General features: G+C 37.6%; 1 protein-coding gene across 2 annotated transcripts in view; it reads left to right on the plus strand.

The window, feature by feature from the left end:
* The window catches only part of Bank1 (B cell scaffold protein with ankyrin repeats 1), a 284,609-nt gene that overhangs the window by 116,254 nt on the left and 152,065 nt on the right, over positions 1-16,290 (plus strand). The gene's annotated exons all lie outside the window — the stretch shown is intronic.

Raw genomic sequence — 16,290 nt, forward strand, 5'->3', positions numbered from 1 at the left:
TCATTTCTTTAAGAGTCTAGATTCTGTTAAGTACATGCAGACAGGTCAGTAAACGCTGGCTTAAAGGGAAACCAGCAATCATGCAGAAAAACCTGCTCGATAGCAAGTGAATTCATATTGTTGGAATTTATTTCTCTCATGTGATTCCTCCTATCTCGCTGTTGACTTTCCCTCCTATTGTTTCTATATAAACCCCAAACTTCAGAACATTCTAGACAGATAATTTAATGAGAAGGCGCCAAGTGAAAGATTTTAGAAGGGAATGATATTATTGCAGCAAATAAAGCTCGCACACTCTGTTCTCATAACCAAGTTTAAAAGCGCCACAGCTTTGTAATAAGAAAAGTATACATTTTTGCCTCAGAAAATGAATTTGACTTGTGAAGGTACTGGGGAAAGTTGAATGTGACAGTCATTATGCCAGGAAATATGTCAAAATTTATCTTTGGATTTTCACAACTAATATAATTGTATCGCCAATAAGCAGTTAACGTAGAAAGATAGAACCCTGTAAACGGATTCTGGCTCCTTTAGCTTTTAACTGATTATCACAGAAATTCAATCAAATATTGGACTTACAAACAGAGTGGTCAATCGTAGTTCCCAAAGAATAAGATGATAAAAACCAATGCAGCACTGTTCTCCATTTCCCAGGAGTGTCAACATCTTACAGGAACATGTACATGCCATCCATGCTCTGAAGTGGCCACAGAATGTATTTTGCACATATTTAAAATAAACATAGAGCCTACAGTCTAGTAATGAAGTTGATGAAGCACAATTTCCCAGTCTAAAGCCTTCAAGGAGAAGCATGCCTTACCTGAATCCCAGTGCACTATGGGTAGTGACTGTCACATGTGCTGATAAGTGCATTCATTTTACTGCACACCCTCTCTATGAGGTCCTTGATCAGAGGATATGGTGTGCATGTCGGGTCAGTGAGTCTTATCATCTTTATATTACCTGTCACATGTTCGTTGGGTTTTCTTTGGTCCTCAAGGCTCCGAAACTCTGTCCTCTAATTTCAGTCTCTGGTGAACTCTGGTTAAATCTTCATCAGCTACAATTACTTTCCAAGATAATCCCCAACATTCAGAGTTATAATTCTACTTCTTTTTCCTTGGAGGCTTAGCTTTTCTCTTAGAAGCTCTGTGAGAACTGCATGTGCCCACTAGATACCACTGTAGAGCATCCTGGTGACTGTCCTTACTAAGGGCAGTATAGAGCTACAGCAAGAACACTGACAGGCACAAGACACAGTGGGAATCTTTTGTTTTGTTTTGTATTCTTTTGGTATCTATGTCTCTGTTTCTATATGTATGTCATGGATTCAAAGTGTTTACTCTTATGGTCTCTAGGTAACTTCACTTTATGGTACTAGCTTATTACTAACTTTATGGGTTCAGTTTGATCACTATTGCATGAAATTTGTGAAGCGATTTTAATATACTATTTGTAAGTGATCCTTTAGCCAGCTGTTTCTAGAAGATTTTATCATTATAGATTAGATGGATATCAATTTATGCTCATCCTGCCGTGACTGAGAATGTGGCTATGGCTGTGGCCGTGACTGTGGCTCTGGCTGTGGCTGCACTAATGGATGGTGGGGCTGTCAATGCATTTTGATGATCATGGATAACTAAACTTTAATAAATTTACAAGCAATCAAATTTCCTCTTATGGTTAAGAAACTGTAAATATCTGCAGGATGTGGTTACACTTTTGGAAAGTGTTTCTTATAATTTACAGGTTGCATAAATTATTTCTCTAGTTGTAAATTTTGTATAAAGAAATTAGTAAGGCTATGCAAGATAAGCTCCCATATTGAAGCTATATATTCCAAATTATTTTATCTGTGTCTTTATGTGTGTATCTAAACTGAGTAGCAAAAAATAGATTCTCATTATGTTACTAAAATATCTTATTGTTTCTTAAATATTTCTGTAACTGTAGTATTGAGTCTTATTCTAATCTATCACATGTATTCAGACACATCCTCAAAATTTTCTCAAACTATTTTTCCCAAAAATTTGGAAGCAAGCACTGTTCAAATTTGAAGCTTATAGTCCACCAACATATCATTTAGCTTACTGGAAAGAGAATACTTCTTCTCACTACAATGTAGCCTTGGCCAGTTTGCTGATTTATTCAATTCTTCTTAGTCTTTCTTCAGTGGACATAGTTGATTTACAGGGAGCTGTATTTAGTTTATTGGGCCATAATAAGTGAGGGGGAAAAAAGATCATTATTTCAGAATAATATAAACAAAAGACATTATATAGTATTCATAAACCCTGATATACCCTCATTATTATGAAGTTAATTATATAGAAACACAGAAGGATCAAGAGAAATTCTTTTTTTTCTTTTTCTTATTAATCATTTTATTCATTGACATTTCAAATGATATCCCCCTTCTGGTTAACCATCTACAAGCCCCCATCTAATCCCCCTTCTCCACCCCCTCCCATTTGGCTCTATGAAGATGCTTCTCCTCCCACTCACCCACTCCTGCCTCACCCCTCTAGTATCCCCCTATGCTGGGGCATCAATCCTCCCTCCCCTCCCATTCATGTCAGATAAAGCTAACCCCTGCTATATATCTAGTTGGAACCATGGATCCTTCCATGTTTACTCTTTGGTTGGTGGTTTAGTCCCTGGGAGCTCTTTGTGATTCAGTTGGCTCATATTGATCTTCATATGGGGTTGGAATTCCCTTCAGCTCCTTCAGTTCTTCCTCTAGCTCTTACATTGTAGTCCCTGGGCTTAGTACGATGGTTGGCTATGAGTATCTACATCTGTATTGGTCAGGTGCTAATAGAACCTCTTAGGGAACAGCCATATCAGGGTCCTGTCAGGAAGCACTTCTTGGCATCAGCAACGGCATTTACAATTGGATAGTACTCAGCTATTGAAAACAACAACATCATGAAAGTCACGGGCATATGGATGGAATTAGAAATTATCATGCTGAGTGAGGTAACCCAGACACAAAAGAACACACATGGCATGTATTCACTGATAAGTAGGTATTGGCCCAAAAGTTCAGAATACCCATGATATAACCCACAAACCATACGGACCTTAAAAAGAAGGAAGATCAAACTGTGGATGCCTCAATTCTACATAGAATGGGGAACAAAATAATCCCAGGCCAGGCAGTAGAAAGACAGGGGGACCTGGGAGGGAGAGAGGAGGGGGAGGAAAGGGGGTGCAGGAACAGGTATTAGAGGGAACAGAATAGAACACAGAGTCAGAAAATTGAATCGAAACATGCAACAGTGGGGGATGGAGAACTGGGGGTAGCCACTGGAAAGTCCTAGATTCCAGGGAAACAAGAGGCTCTCAGGATCCAATGGCAATAATTTTAGCTGAAATGCCCAACAAAGGGGAGATACAAGCTATAGAAACAACCTCCAATAGATAGGCATGGCCCCCAGTTCAAGGATGGAGCCACCAATGCAGATCAAAAATTGTAACCCAGAAATGTTCCTGTCCAAAAGAAAGATAGAGGCAAAACTTGGGGCAGACTGAAGGAAACGCCATCCAGAGACCACCCTACCTAGGGATCCATCCCATCTGCAGACACCAAACCCCCACACTATTGCTGATGCCAAGAAGTGAGAGAAAGTCTTAAATCATCATCTTATTTTTTATTACTTTTTCCTATGAGAATTAAGCAATTTATACTTAGTTTATGAACAGAGATTTTTTTCGTTGTAAGTAGTTTTGGGGTATTGATAAAAATCTTGGATACTTTCCTTGTCACCATAATGCATTATCTAACAAGAAGCATCTTAGGAGGAGAGATTGTTTTTGACTCACAACTTGAGGTTATCAGTCTGTCCTGATGGAGTGACCATGGCAGTAGTTGGCCCTGTGGTGGCAGGAGTGTGAAGCAATTGTTCAATCACATTTCAGTGCTACAGGAAGGAGAGAACAGAGAATTCAAGTGCCCCACTGTCTTTCTCTCTTCTTTCTCATTCAGTCTGAAAGCCCAGCTCATGCGATAGCGACCTCTCATTAAGAGGCATTTCCCTCTCTATTAATTTTTTCTGGGAAAGTCCTTATAATAACATCATCTAGTCATGTTCACAAGCAAAATTAACAATCACAGCTGTCTAACACATTTAGACAGAAAGTCTAAATGACTTTCACAGGCTCTGGGAATACCCATGCACGTGCACTTATGGGCAGCACTAATGGAAATAGGTAGGCTACCAAATAAATAATATGTGAAGTTATGAATGGGAATTGTTAGGGAAATAAGGGCAGAGCTGGAAGAGGGCAGTATGTGATCATATTTGATTGTATATATGTATGAAAATTAAGACAAATAAAAGCCATACCTTTCTATAAATTACAGAAGATTTTAAATAGCGATGTTTTTGTTTCTGACAATGTGTACTCTGGGAATTACTTAAAAATTGGATGGACAAAAAAGGGGGGACACATAGATATGAAGCAGAGCTTGCTTAACAGAATTCTTGAGGAAGGCCTCAACTATTGAAATAGCAAATGGAAACACTAAGGTTAGTTTAAGGCTGTAAAAATGTAATAAAAATAATAAAGAGGAAACAAGGAAAGGGGATAACATTCGAAATGTAAATAAAAAATGCCCAATAAAAAATAAAATAGATAATTGGAAGGATAGTGAAATACATGAGATCAAAAAAAAAAAAAAAGAAATTAAAAGAAAAACTTGAAGCTGGCACCAAAGTGGAGAGAGCTTTGAGATTTAAAATAAAGCATGCAGCAAATGTATATAAAGCAAAAATAATATCAGTAATATATCCTTGCAATATTTTGTCACCAAAAAATTCTCACTTGCTAAAAGCCTTTAATAAATGGCTTCATTAAAGTCCCAATAAACAAAGAAAATAGATCGTCTGTTGAAGGCTGGCTAAAAGCTGGAAAAGCAACAGATAGTTATTTGAGGAATAACTTTCAGAAAATATCTTTCTTCAACCATAATGCTTGTTAATGTTGTTTTGTATAAAAATTAAAAAGCACTGAATTGTAAGATTCTTTAAGACATTTTATGAAATGGGAAAGTTGACATGCATTGTCACCAGGACTTTGCTGGTGAGGTTCTTGTGACATTTTGCTTACTAGTCATCCAACCTTGTGGACTGAGTGTTTAAATGTATGGGTATAAAGGTGGTAGGTGTTTCAGGATGGCCTGAAAGGAAGAGAAATTCTGTTATACTCGATGTCTACCTAATGGACCTACTCTTTTCTTCACTGTCAAGGGCCGGAATAAAGTGTGGAAAGGTGGTTGTGGAGGCTCTTTGCAGACCCGTCAGTATAAGCTATCATTTGCTGACTAGAAACTGTCCCACTCAGTGGTCAGGCTTTGTGCTTGAGCTTGTGACAGTTACTCTTCCTGAGCCTTCACTCTGTCATTCTAAGCACTGGAAACTTAGCACTTCAGATGTTCTATTTGCTCTCACACAGATGGTTCCATTTGATTTAGTAAACATTGGTATTCTATGTATTTACATTGAAGCATATCCTACTTGGCCTGTGTATTTTTTTGTGTCATACATCTGGAGGCTCACTGTGAGAAATAGCTGCCTTCTCACAGGCAGGTGAAGCAGCCTAGATTTACCCACTGATGATCATTTACCAACTTCATAAAATCTTTAACCATGTTGCAATTAATTAACGGGTCATCGTGTCTAGAATTTTTTAAACTCTGGCATGAAATATGACTCTGCATGTGTGTGTTCATGTGTGTAAGTATAAATATGCAGGTTGGAGGTTGACATTAGGTGTCTTCCTCAATTGCTTTTCACTTTCTTACCTGAGGCAGGGTATTTCTCTGTACATGGAGCTCAGGTTTAGCTGCACTAGCTAGCCAGTCCCCACCCCACCCCCACGCCCCTAGGGATCTTGTCTCAGCTTCATGAATGCTAGGATTACAGGTAGCTACCCTGTTTACCTGGATTATCTTATTGCAGATATGGATCCAAACTTGGTCCTCACACTATTGTAGCAAGTGCCTTCCACTGAGCCATCTCCCCACTGAAACCATAATTTTAAAGAATCCCTAGAAACATAGCTCAACTATTATCTGTAGTTTGCTGTTTCAATAGACCAGACTACAGTGAATTTTAGAACTCTGACTTTAGCTGTCACTCAGATGCAAACAGTAACCTATATTGTTTTAGGGAGTCTATTGGACTCTCCTAACAAACAACTCAAAATGGAGTTTCTCTTGCCTGATACTAGGGGTTTTATTAGATAGTCTGGGTCTGTAGGCTACAGTTTTAGCCCTTAGTGGCATAGCATCATTTAAACTATATATAAACATTTGCATATATTCACATTTATTACATATTTTAGATAAATAAAAATAATGCTGTATAGCTTGTTCAAATATTGTTAGTATTATTTTTGCTCTACCCTCCATCTCTTGTACTGACCTCTATCCTTTGTCGTGAATTAAAGTCCTCCAAGTTTTACCCATTTTCCTCTTCATATCACTTGTATTTCATGGTTTTTTACACTGTTACACATCTCAGTTGTTTTCAAAGTAGACTATTGATATATGTATTTTTGTTACTTATGTTTTGATAACATTTTATCTATAAGATAATATTCTATCTATATCTATAAGTTTAAAGTCAGAATATATGGAAAGCATATAATTATAAACAGTAAAATCAAAGAGCTGAAACAGAAAACAAGCCTATCTCTACATGCATAAAAACCATTTGTTAGACCACGATGTGTGTTTATACTGTGACTTCTGAGACTTTTCACTCACATTATTTTTTTTTCTTTTTTTTTTTTTTTTTTTTTTTTTTTGGTTCTTTTTTTTTTTTTTTTTCGGAGCTGGGGACCGAACCCAGGGCCTTTGCGCTTCCTAGGCAAGCACTCTACCACTGAGCTAAATCCCCAACCCCCTATTTTTTTTTCTTAATGTCTGAGTGTAAGAGTACATGATGTGCTGGAGAGATGGCTCCATGGTTAAGAGTACTTGACTGCTCTTCCAGAGATCCGGAGTTCAATTCCCAGCAGCCGTATTGCGGCTCTAAACCACCTGTAATGGGATCTTCTGGTGTGTCTGAAGATAGTTACAATGTACTCGCATATATAAAATAAATAAATAAAATTTCAAAAGAATACAAAATAAAACAAAATGAGTACACAATGTGTGTAAGTATAGGCAACTAGGTGCCACAGAGCACGTGGGGAGGTCATAAGACAACTACTTGGACCCAGTTCTCTCCCTTTACATTTACTTGAGTTCCAGAGATGTAAAGAAAGTCATGAGGCCAGTGTAACAAGCACTTTTACTGGCCAAGCCATCTGGTTGACCTCCTCCTTGAGTTTTTTGTTTGTTTATTTTGTGTTTTGGTTCTCTGAGTTTTTATGTGTGAGACATTTTAACACAGTCATATGGGAAACAGGTTTGCATTTTTACTATTAGTTTGTTACAGTTTGCTGAAACAGTCTAACAGGAAAGCATCTAGCCATTTCTGATAGGACTTGGTGAATTTCTCTGAGGAAAGGGGTTATAGGATTTTATAGTAAAGCATATGGATTCAATGTCTATCTATAATAAAATATGTGCTCAATCAAATAGGGTAATTCTGCATAAAAGGACAAGTAGAATTTTTTGAAAATTGTGAATGCAGAAGGCTCCAGTCCCCACGACAGCTCAGTGACAAAAGAACATCTCTTTGGTGCTTGACCTTCTTGACTCTTGGTGGAGATAGCTAATGTCCAAATATGATTTGACATATGAATAAAAAAGTCTACACATCCACATAAGATTTTAAATACCCCAAATTGTAGGTATCATAATGAAAACAACAGAAATCATGTGAAATTTGTGTAAAAATTAGATAAGTCATAAACAAGATATCAAATATTAGTAATAAGGAAATACATCTGTGAGATAAGAATGGAAATAGTTGCTGGAAGAAGGCAGACTTTATGTGAGCTTTAATTTCATGAATTCATAGTCGTTTTGGTAACTGATTACTCTTCAAGCATGCATGTGAGCTTTGACTTTCTTACAGTAAGGACATAGAAGAAAGACAATATGTCTATTAAAAATCTTTAAATTTCACTATAAGATTTTAGTTTTATGTCTATCAAGAATTGTTTGCAGAGCCCAAGCAACCTCAATCTCTTCATGATAGTAGATATTTGAAAATCTAGGTTTGTAGGTTTTCTATCTTGTGAGCTATGAAAAAAATACTGTATTTTGTTTTTCATAATCATTTCACAAGTTAATATGCTTAATGCAACATGTATGAGACATAGTTGAATTCAAACCAGAGAAGCTGTAACAGTGATTTCACCAAAGGTGTTTTATTAATTGTCAGAAACCAATTAAGAAGACCGTTCATAGACTGTACCTCATCTGAATGGCCATTAAGAAAGACATTTCTCATGGCTATTAATACCAGTGTGTGAGGCAGTTTACAAAAATCTCTGAAGTAGTGTGGGTGTGGTTTACCAAAGCGAAGCAAAAACATATCTGTACTTCCCAGTAAAACCTACCCACAGGAGCCACAGTGATTGTTTTCGCAGCGTATAGCTATGAACATAAACGATCCCTGTACTCAGAGTTTCTAGTACAGCGGCATCTGTGTATTCTCTCATTACCTGTTTACAGGATAGAGTTTTGTTTGTTTGTTTGTTTTTTTAATTTTCCCTAATGACCCATTACTGTGCTTCCCTGTGGGGAATGAGCAGCGCCACTGGTTAGGAAGATAAAATTTCATCTCTGTCACTGCACAGTTCATTTTAGGGGAAACTAAAGGTGAGGAAAACATCTGAGTAGACCTCAAGTATTGTTTCAGTTCCGACAAGTAAACATACCTTAGTTAGGGTTACTATTGCTATTATGAAACACCATGACCCAAAGAAGTTTGGGAAGGAGAGGAAAGCTTATTTGACTTATACTTCTTCCTCCATCATTGCTCATCATCGAAGGAAGTCAGGACAGAAAATCGGTTTAGAAACGTGGAGGCAGGAGCTGATGTAGGGGACCATGCAAGAGCACTGCTTACTGGCTTGTCCTTTCCCTAGCCCGGTTTGTTTAGCCTGCTTTCTTGCAGAACCCAGAACGACCAGCCCAGGAGTGACTCCACCTACAATGACCTGAACATTTCCAAGTTGATCACTAATAAATAAAATGCCCTATAGGCTTGCCCATAGCTCAGTCTTATGGAAGCATTTTCTCAACTGAGGTTCCAAGCTCTCAAATGATTCTAGCATTTTGACAAGTTGGCACAAAACTGTCTAGCAGAAAACTTATTGTAGCATTTATTTCCCAAGTGAAATCAGCCCTTAATCCCAACAATCCAGATATCCTGTAATATTAATACAGACACAATTCAGATTTTTTTGGGGTCTGATGAATTGTCTTTATAAATGTGAGTTTTAATATATCAAAAGTACTATTTTATACAAATTATATGTGTGTGTGTGCGTGTATCTTATAATATCACTGTTTCTGCATTTGTATCAATTTCCCCTAAATGTATGATCAGTACTTTGTTAAGAATTGTTGGAAGATTAATGACTCTTGATAGAATTGCCAGTCTCTCCTAGCAACAGGAGGATGCTCATTATCCTGAGTGAAAGGAAATAAACGCTTTGAGAACGAGGTCCTGATGCCATATCAAAATGAGATTCAGCTCACAATATTTGCATGTCTCTTTTGCCTCACCTTTTGGTGGCTATCGTTTTGAGCAGGATGAGCCCCCCTCAGTGTTAGTTTAAGCCACTCCCCACTTTCCTCCTGCCAGAGGAGAGCTGAGTGTCACATGAGGTCACTGGCAAATGGGAAATGCAGACAGCTCTCATCCTCATTGTCGTTGCTCCTAGGAATGCAGCCATGAGCTCAAATGACAAGCAACAATATGATTTTGATTACCTATTGGCTCACTAGGTAGTGATTCCAATGCTTGCTACATTAAAGCTAATTGGATAACATAGATAACATACGTCCATCGTGGGAGTAACAGCAAGAGATAATATTCATGTTCTTTCAGTTCTTGTCCAGTACAGATGTTAAATATTTGTCAAGGTTGAAACAGTGCCTCATTATACACAGGTACTTCGTTATCTCTGACATATTTGCTTCAGGTCCCAGCAGTTCCAGCATCATACTAAGAATTACATTCCCGACTATGGTGGCTAAATGATCATTAACTTCCCTTGGGTAATTCTCGGATTCCTAATTTCTCACGAACTTCCTAAACTTCAGTTCTCCCTCTTTCCCCCCTGGCTTCTTCCTACCAACTAACTCATGTAGAACTGACTGTGTCTGGAAGTGCCATTTAATGGACATGTAATTCCTATCTGCAAAAGAAGTCACAAATCATAATTAGAGTGATAACTCTTGATACCAGAGGGTTGGAGAATAGACCTCGTGAAATAAGCACAGTGTTTTTTATCCTTTAAAAGAGAGGTAGGCCACTACCAACTATTCAAATCTTATTGGTAAAGTATGCATCTTGCAATTTTTTTATTCATTGGGTTTGTGTTTCTGTCTTGTTTTGTGAAGACAGAAATGTGTTCTGTAATCCTCTGTAGACTGAATATATACTTTCTATCAATACTAAAGCATGATTACTTCTTTAAATTGACATAAAGGTCTCTCTGAATTCATATTAAAAGCATATACCTTAATATTAAAATGGAAGGAATGTAATCAAATAGCAAAGCCCAGACCCTGTACTGTGGCTCTCATCTTCTTTTGATACCACAGCACCTTCTCTGTGGTACATTTGGATATGAGATAGTTAACATTATGATTGACTTACAATTTCCCTAAAAATGTTGTATAAAAGAAAAGTAAATGGTCCCAATAAAGTCTAAAATTTGGTATCCCTTTTACATAAATTAGCTCTTACTTTAGCTTCAAACCAAGAGCATCCCTAACTTTCATCACAGGTCACTTTTATTTACTGACTGATTCAAGCACTATCGCTGAGTAAATATGAGATACCAAGCACACTTGAAATCCAAAAGAAGCCAAATCTTCAGCCTAATAGGCCAGTGTCTCGGGGTTTTTATTTCCATGATGAAACAATATGACCAAAATTTGTTAGGGAGAAAAGGGTTGGTTTCACTCAAAGTTCCGTATATCAGTTTATCATCAAAGGCTATGAAGGCAGGAACCCACTCAGAGCATGAACCTGAAGGCAGGAGATCATACAGAGGCCATGGAGTAGTGTTATTTACTGGTTTGATCATCATGGCTTGCTTAGTCTGCTTTTGTATAGAACTCAGAAATTCTAGCCCAGGGGTCGTACCACCACCAATGGTCTGGGATTGCCTACATCAATAACTAATTAAGAAAACGCTCTACAGGCCTCCCTACAACCAAATTTTATAGAGGCATTTTCTTAATTGAGGTTTTCTCCTGAGATGACTTTAGTTTGTGTCAATCTGACAAAAGACAAATATCCAGCACAGAGGGTAAAACAAAAACAAGGAAATTATATTTTATGGGATGTATCTGATGAGAACGAGTGTTTAAGGCCAGGATGACGTAAGTCTCTACCTTGTATAGAATAGCACTTAAGAAAATTTGGAGTGGGTATTATTTTGAAATAGATAGTTGAAGGAACTAATCCTTGAGAAACAGCGTAAGAAAAATTTATTAGTTATAATTGAATTTTCCAAGAAGAAATAATAGTGGACAATAATACATTATGGTTCTATTCAGATACAAATTTCATAAAATAAAGTTGAAAGTTCAGTATGAAAATTTAGGAGAGATGATTGTATTTAATGTCTGCCTGCCTGCCAGTCCTCCTTCTGCCTCTCTCTCTCTCTCTCTCTCTCTCTCTCTCTCTCTCTCTCTCTCTCTCTCTGTGTGTGTGTGTGTGTGTGTGAAGAGAGAGAGAGGAGAGAGAGAGAGAGAAGCATTTTTTCTTTCGGAGCTGGGGATCGAACCCAGGGCCTTGCGCTTCCTAGGCAAGCACTCTACCACTGAGCTAAATCCCCAACCCCGAGAGAAACATTTTTATCAGTTAGACATAAATGTTTATTCCCACTGACAAGCAGCAAGCTGAGATTCTTGATTTGAGCCTGTGGCTGAGATTTCAGCCTAAGCACACACACATTTCTCCCATTATTAGTGTTTAATTTTCTTTTCTCAGTTCTGCCGAGTCCACTTATTCAAATCTGGCTCTCAGTAAAACATCAGTAAGCCAATTAATCCATTTCCTTAATGAGAACTCTCTATTACAAGAACGGGCAACTGCACAGACTTATATTGAACACATCAATCTTGTATTTGGAGGAGAGAATGCCAATTATCTTAGCAATCTGGTTCATTACTGCCATATTGGCCACATTGCTAAACAAGCCTACAGCACAGTTCAATTGCTCTGGAAGAGTTAAGCACTTGGGGGTTGAAATTTCTGGAGAGCCTATTATATGCTGGCCTAGGTTAGAAATTTATGCATCCTCCATCATTCTGTGTTTTCACTGTCCTTTAAAGAATGTGTGTTTAGTTTATATTGTAAGGGGAAAAACACTTGGCAAGTTAGTGAACAATGGGACAAGTCCTCCCAAGATAGATATCTACACCCTATAGTAAGATCCTACATACGTATGATGTATCATGAACTTGTTAGTGACTGGGATTCTTTCCAGTGTCAGAATAGTTTCAAAGCATGAAAGAGAAAGGGAGTGGGATTTGAATTAGGACAAAAGGAAACAGTGTCATCCAAATATAGTAATAAGACCTCACTACGTGAGCCCATTCCAAACCTCTAGCTTTCTTGTATGGTTTTTCCTTCATATTTATGTGCACTGAATGCCATTGAAGAATATAACAGAACCATCAGTATTTTATGATCACAATCACTTTGAAATATCTATCAAGTGGTTATACTGTATGAATATTCATTATGATAGCAATTAAGTAGAAAGAGATCAATTACACCTACTCACATACACACCCAAACATGTGTGCGAACACATGTGTGCATGCACACACGCGTACACACACACACACACACACACACACACACACACACACACACTCACACCATTTTTTATTCCCATCTAAAATCTGCTTGAAGTAGTATCAGATTGCTAAAAAAAGTCAAATTGTGTACATAAAGGGTCTTTGGATTTTATCAAGTCTTAGCATCACAACTTCCTTATTATAACCCTTAATATTTTATTTGCTTTCTGAGTGAATTATATTCATAGTTAGTCTTTTCTAGTTAAAAGGTCAACTATTTGACTTGTAAACATCCGATATTTTATTTTTCCTTTCCTGTTTAGTCTACCTCCTGAACTGAAGATAGAAAATAATTATGATCATTTTTCCCTTAGATAGGTTAATCTAGAGCTTCCTTTCAAACAGGGAGGCATATGAGTGCTACATTTTGTTTTAATGTATCTTTATTAAATGAATTCTTTCAATCCACATTTGTCTTAAATCTCCATAATCAAGACAGCCTGGGATTCTATTCACCATGTCCTTTCCTGGCTACATTCTTGTTGATTATAGGAAAATAGTTTTAAAAAAATATTAAATAAGTAAGGGAGATTCAGTGCTAAATGCTGTGAATAGTCGTTTAAATTTTTTAATTAAAGCCTACTTACGAGAAATAATAATGAATTCCTCACACCATGCTCAATACCGCATATTGTGTCAGTAAAACCCTATTCAGTGTACAGCATTTTCACAGCGTACCCGAAGCATGTGCTTATGTAACTAATGCACTAATAAATTCAAGTCTCCAAGCTGGTTCCTTCACCAGACTATGAATTTAATGAGACTCTATCTGCCTGTGGATATATATTAGTGTTTAGACATTGGTTTAATATTTTTCTACAAAACTGTAAATTATCCAAGGACATATATTTTCGTCCTTCCATGCTCCACACTCAATGACAGTCTCGGGGGAGATTCTCTCTCTCTCTCTCTCTCTCTCTCTCTCTCTCTCTCCCTCCCTCCCTTCCTCCTCCTCCCTCCCTTCCTTCCTCCCCTCTCTCTATCTCTATCTCTTTCATCCCTTCTGTCTGTCTCTCTCTCTCTCTCTCTCTCTCTCTCTCTCTCACACACACACACACACACACACACACACACACACACACACATTTGTAGTGTCACAGTCATAGTGATGTTAAATCACTACTCTTATGAGCTCACAATTTGTTGTCCTGTTTTTCATAGTCTGTAGCTGTTGTTTGACATAGGGCTGTATCTAACCTGTTACACAACTGAGGATGACTTTGAACTCTTGGTTGTCCTGTGGCTTCCAACTCTTAAGTGCTTGGATTATGGGCCAGTGGCCCCATTACCTGTTTATTGTTTGTTTTTCAAAGACAAGGTCTTTCTGAACATCCCCCTTGTTCTAGATTACAGGCATGTACCACCTCTGCTCTCTGCTCACATTTACATGCAGAGATACCCTCACACCCAATCTTTGGTAAGAGAATCAAGTGGTAAAATCTTTAGCCATTATAGAAGGTCTGAAATAATAGAATCAGCAGTAAGTTGCAAAGGACTTCTGGAGTATTAGTATCTGTTATGTTATGATAACAGCTCTCTACTCTACTATAATCCTCAATCTATGAATGAAGAAACTGAAGCACAGAATGGTGAATTGACTGTTTCCATAGGGGTAAGAAATAGAATTGAGTTACATAAATATATATTTTATATAATCTCTATGACTACATAGGATAATATTATAATATATATTAAAATATATAACTTACATAATAGATATAAATACATAACTTTAAGGTCAAATATATTAAAGAATTCAATTCAGAACTGAGTCTAACTCGGGCGTTTCTGTGTACTATGTAGTGTCTCTAAAATCATAGGACAAGAAACTTGGATCGATGTACACACCAATAATCCCAGCAGTCATGATGCTGATATAGGAGAGGAAGAGCGAAAGCCTGAGGTACATACTGAGAGCCAGTCTCAGTAAACCAAACATTAAAAAAACTAAATATAATATAAATGTAACTCACCAAAAGAGCTATAAAATAAAAAAAATCCACCAGTTTTGATTTTGTAGATTAAATCAAATAATGATTCTCATCAGTATAATTTCCCACTGATATCTTTAGCTCTGTTCCATGCCCCAGTTTATTGCTACAGTTTCACTGGCTGTTAAAAGTGTTGTTAGAGTTAATTTCATGGATATCCCTGACTTCACCACTGGGTGTCCTGACACTTGGGAAAACTTTACTGGAGTTACTTCTGTGGTAGTTGACTTCAGGTGAATCTTCCTCAGTAGATGAAATGGAGAGGGTTGCCCTGCCTGATCTGGAAGAGTCTCATCCAACAACCAGAAGCTTGAAAAGGGATGCCCTTCCTTTTATTAGGACTTCTGCCTTTCTACTTTGACAGAAGCCCTGGCCTTTGTTGTACCAGTAATCTGACAGACTCTGGGCTAGACTACCCTGTCAGCAGCCCTGGTGCCAGGCCTTGGGAACAGAGAAGAACACACAACCATATTTTAGATTGTTTACTGCTTTATGTTGACAATCCTCTACTAATATGCCAAGTAACAAATGAGGAAATTGAAGCCCTTTGAGTCTCCAAATTGCGAACTAGAACCAGTTCTTAATTAATCTTATAATTCCCTGTGGGTTCTGTTTCTTTGATTAACTCTGACCAATGTATTAATTTGATTTAAAATGTCTTGCTGCTAATTTTGATCATAATTGCCCCATGGTACAAATCTACCGTGTAAGGAAACATCTGATTATAGATTAATCATGCCACCTTATATAGTTGCAGTTGAATCTATAATCAAATGTTAAACCTATCACCTGGGGAAAAAAGGAAGGTGTGCTAGACATAAAATTAATGACATGGAGTTCCAGATGATCAAAAAGAGAAGCTGAGAGATAGACCACATACAAACTAGTAAAAATCTGTAGCAACTTTTGGCCACTGATACGACATCCAGGCTAGAAAAGTTAGAAACATCAGTCCCACATGAGCCATTGGCAGGTATCAGAAGCACGAAAGAGGCTAGGACAACGCCAGTGGCATGGATTACCATAGCATCAGCCTAGACGTATCATTCAGGTTACTTTGAGAAATTTTCATGAGCAATTGCCCCAGCTACTCTAAATGTAGAAAATAACAGACCATAGGGTACCCAACTACAATGGAACCTCTATACCTAAGGATCAGGCAAGACCCGTTATCCAGGAGAGAGTCAAAAAATTGTAAGTGCCAGAGGACAAGGGCATGTGCTGAAATAATCTTCTGTATGTGACAGGAAAGCTACACCCATAAAGTCTCAACAATGTGATTATAAC

Source organism: Rattus rattus, chromosome 3 (assembly GCF_011064425.1).
Source record: "Rattus rattus isolate New Zealand chromosome 3, Rrattus_CSIRO_v1, whole genome shotgun sequence".
NCBI lineage: Eukaryota > Metazoa > Chordata > Mammalia > Rodentia > Muridae > Rattus > Rattus rattus.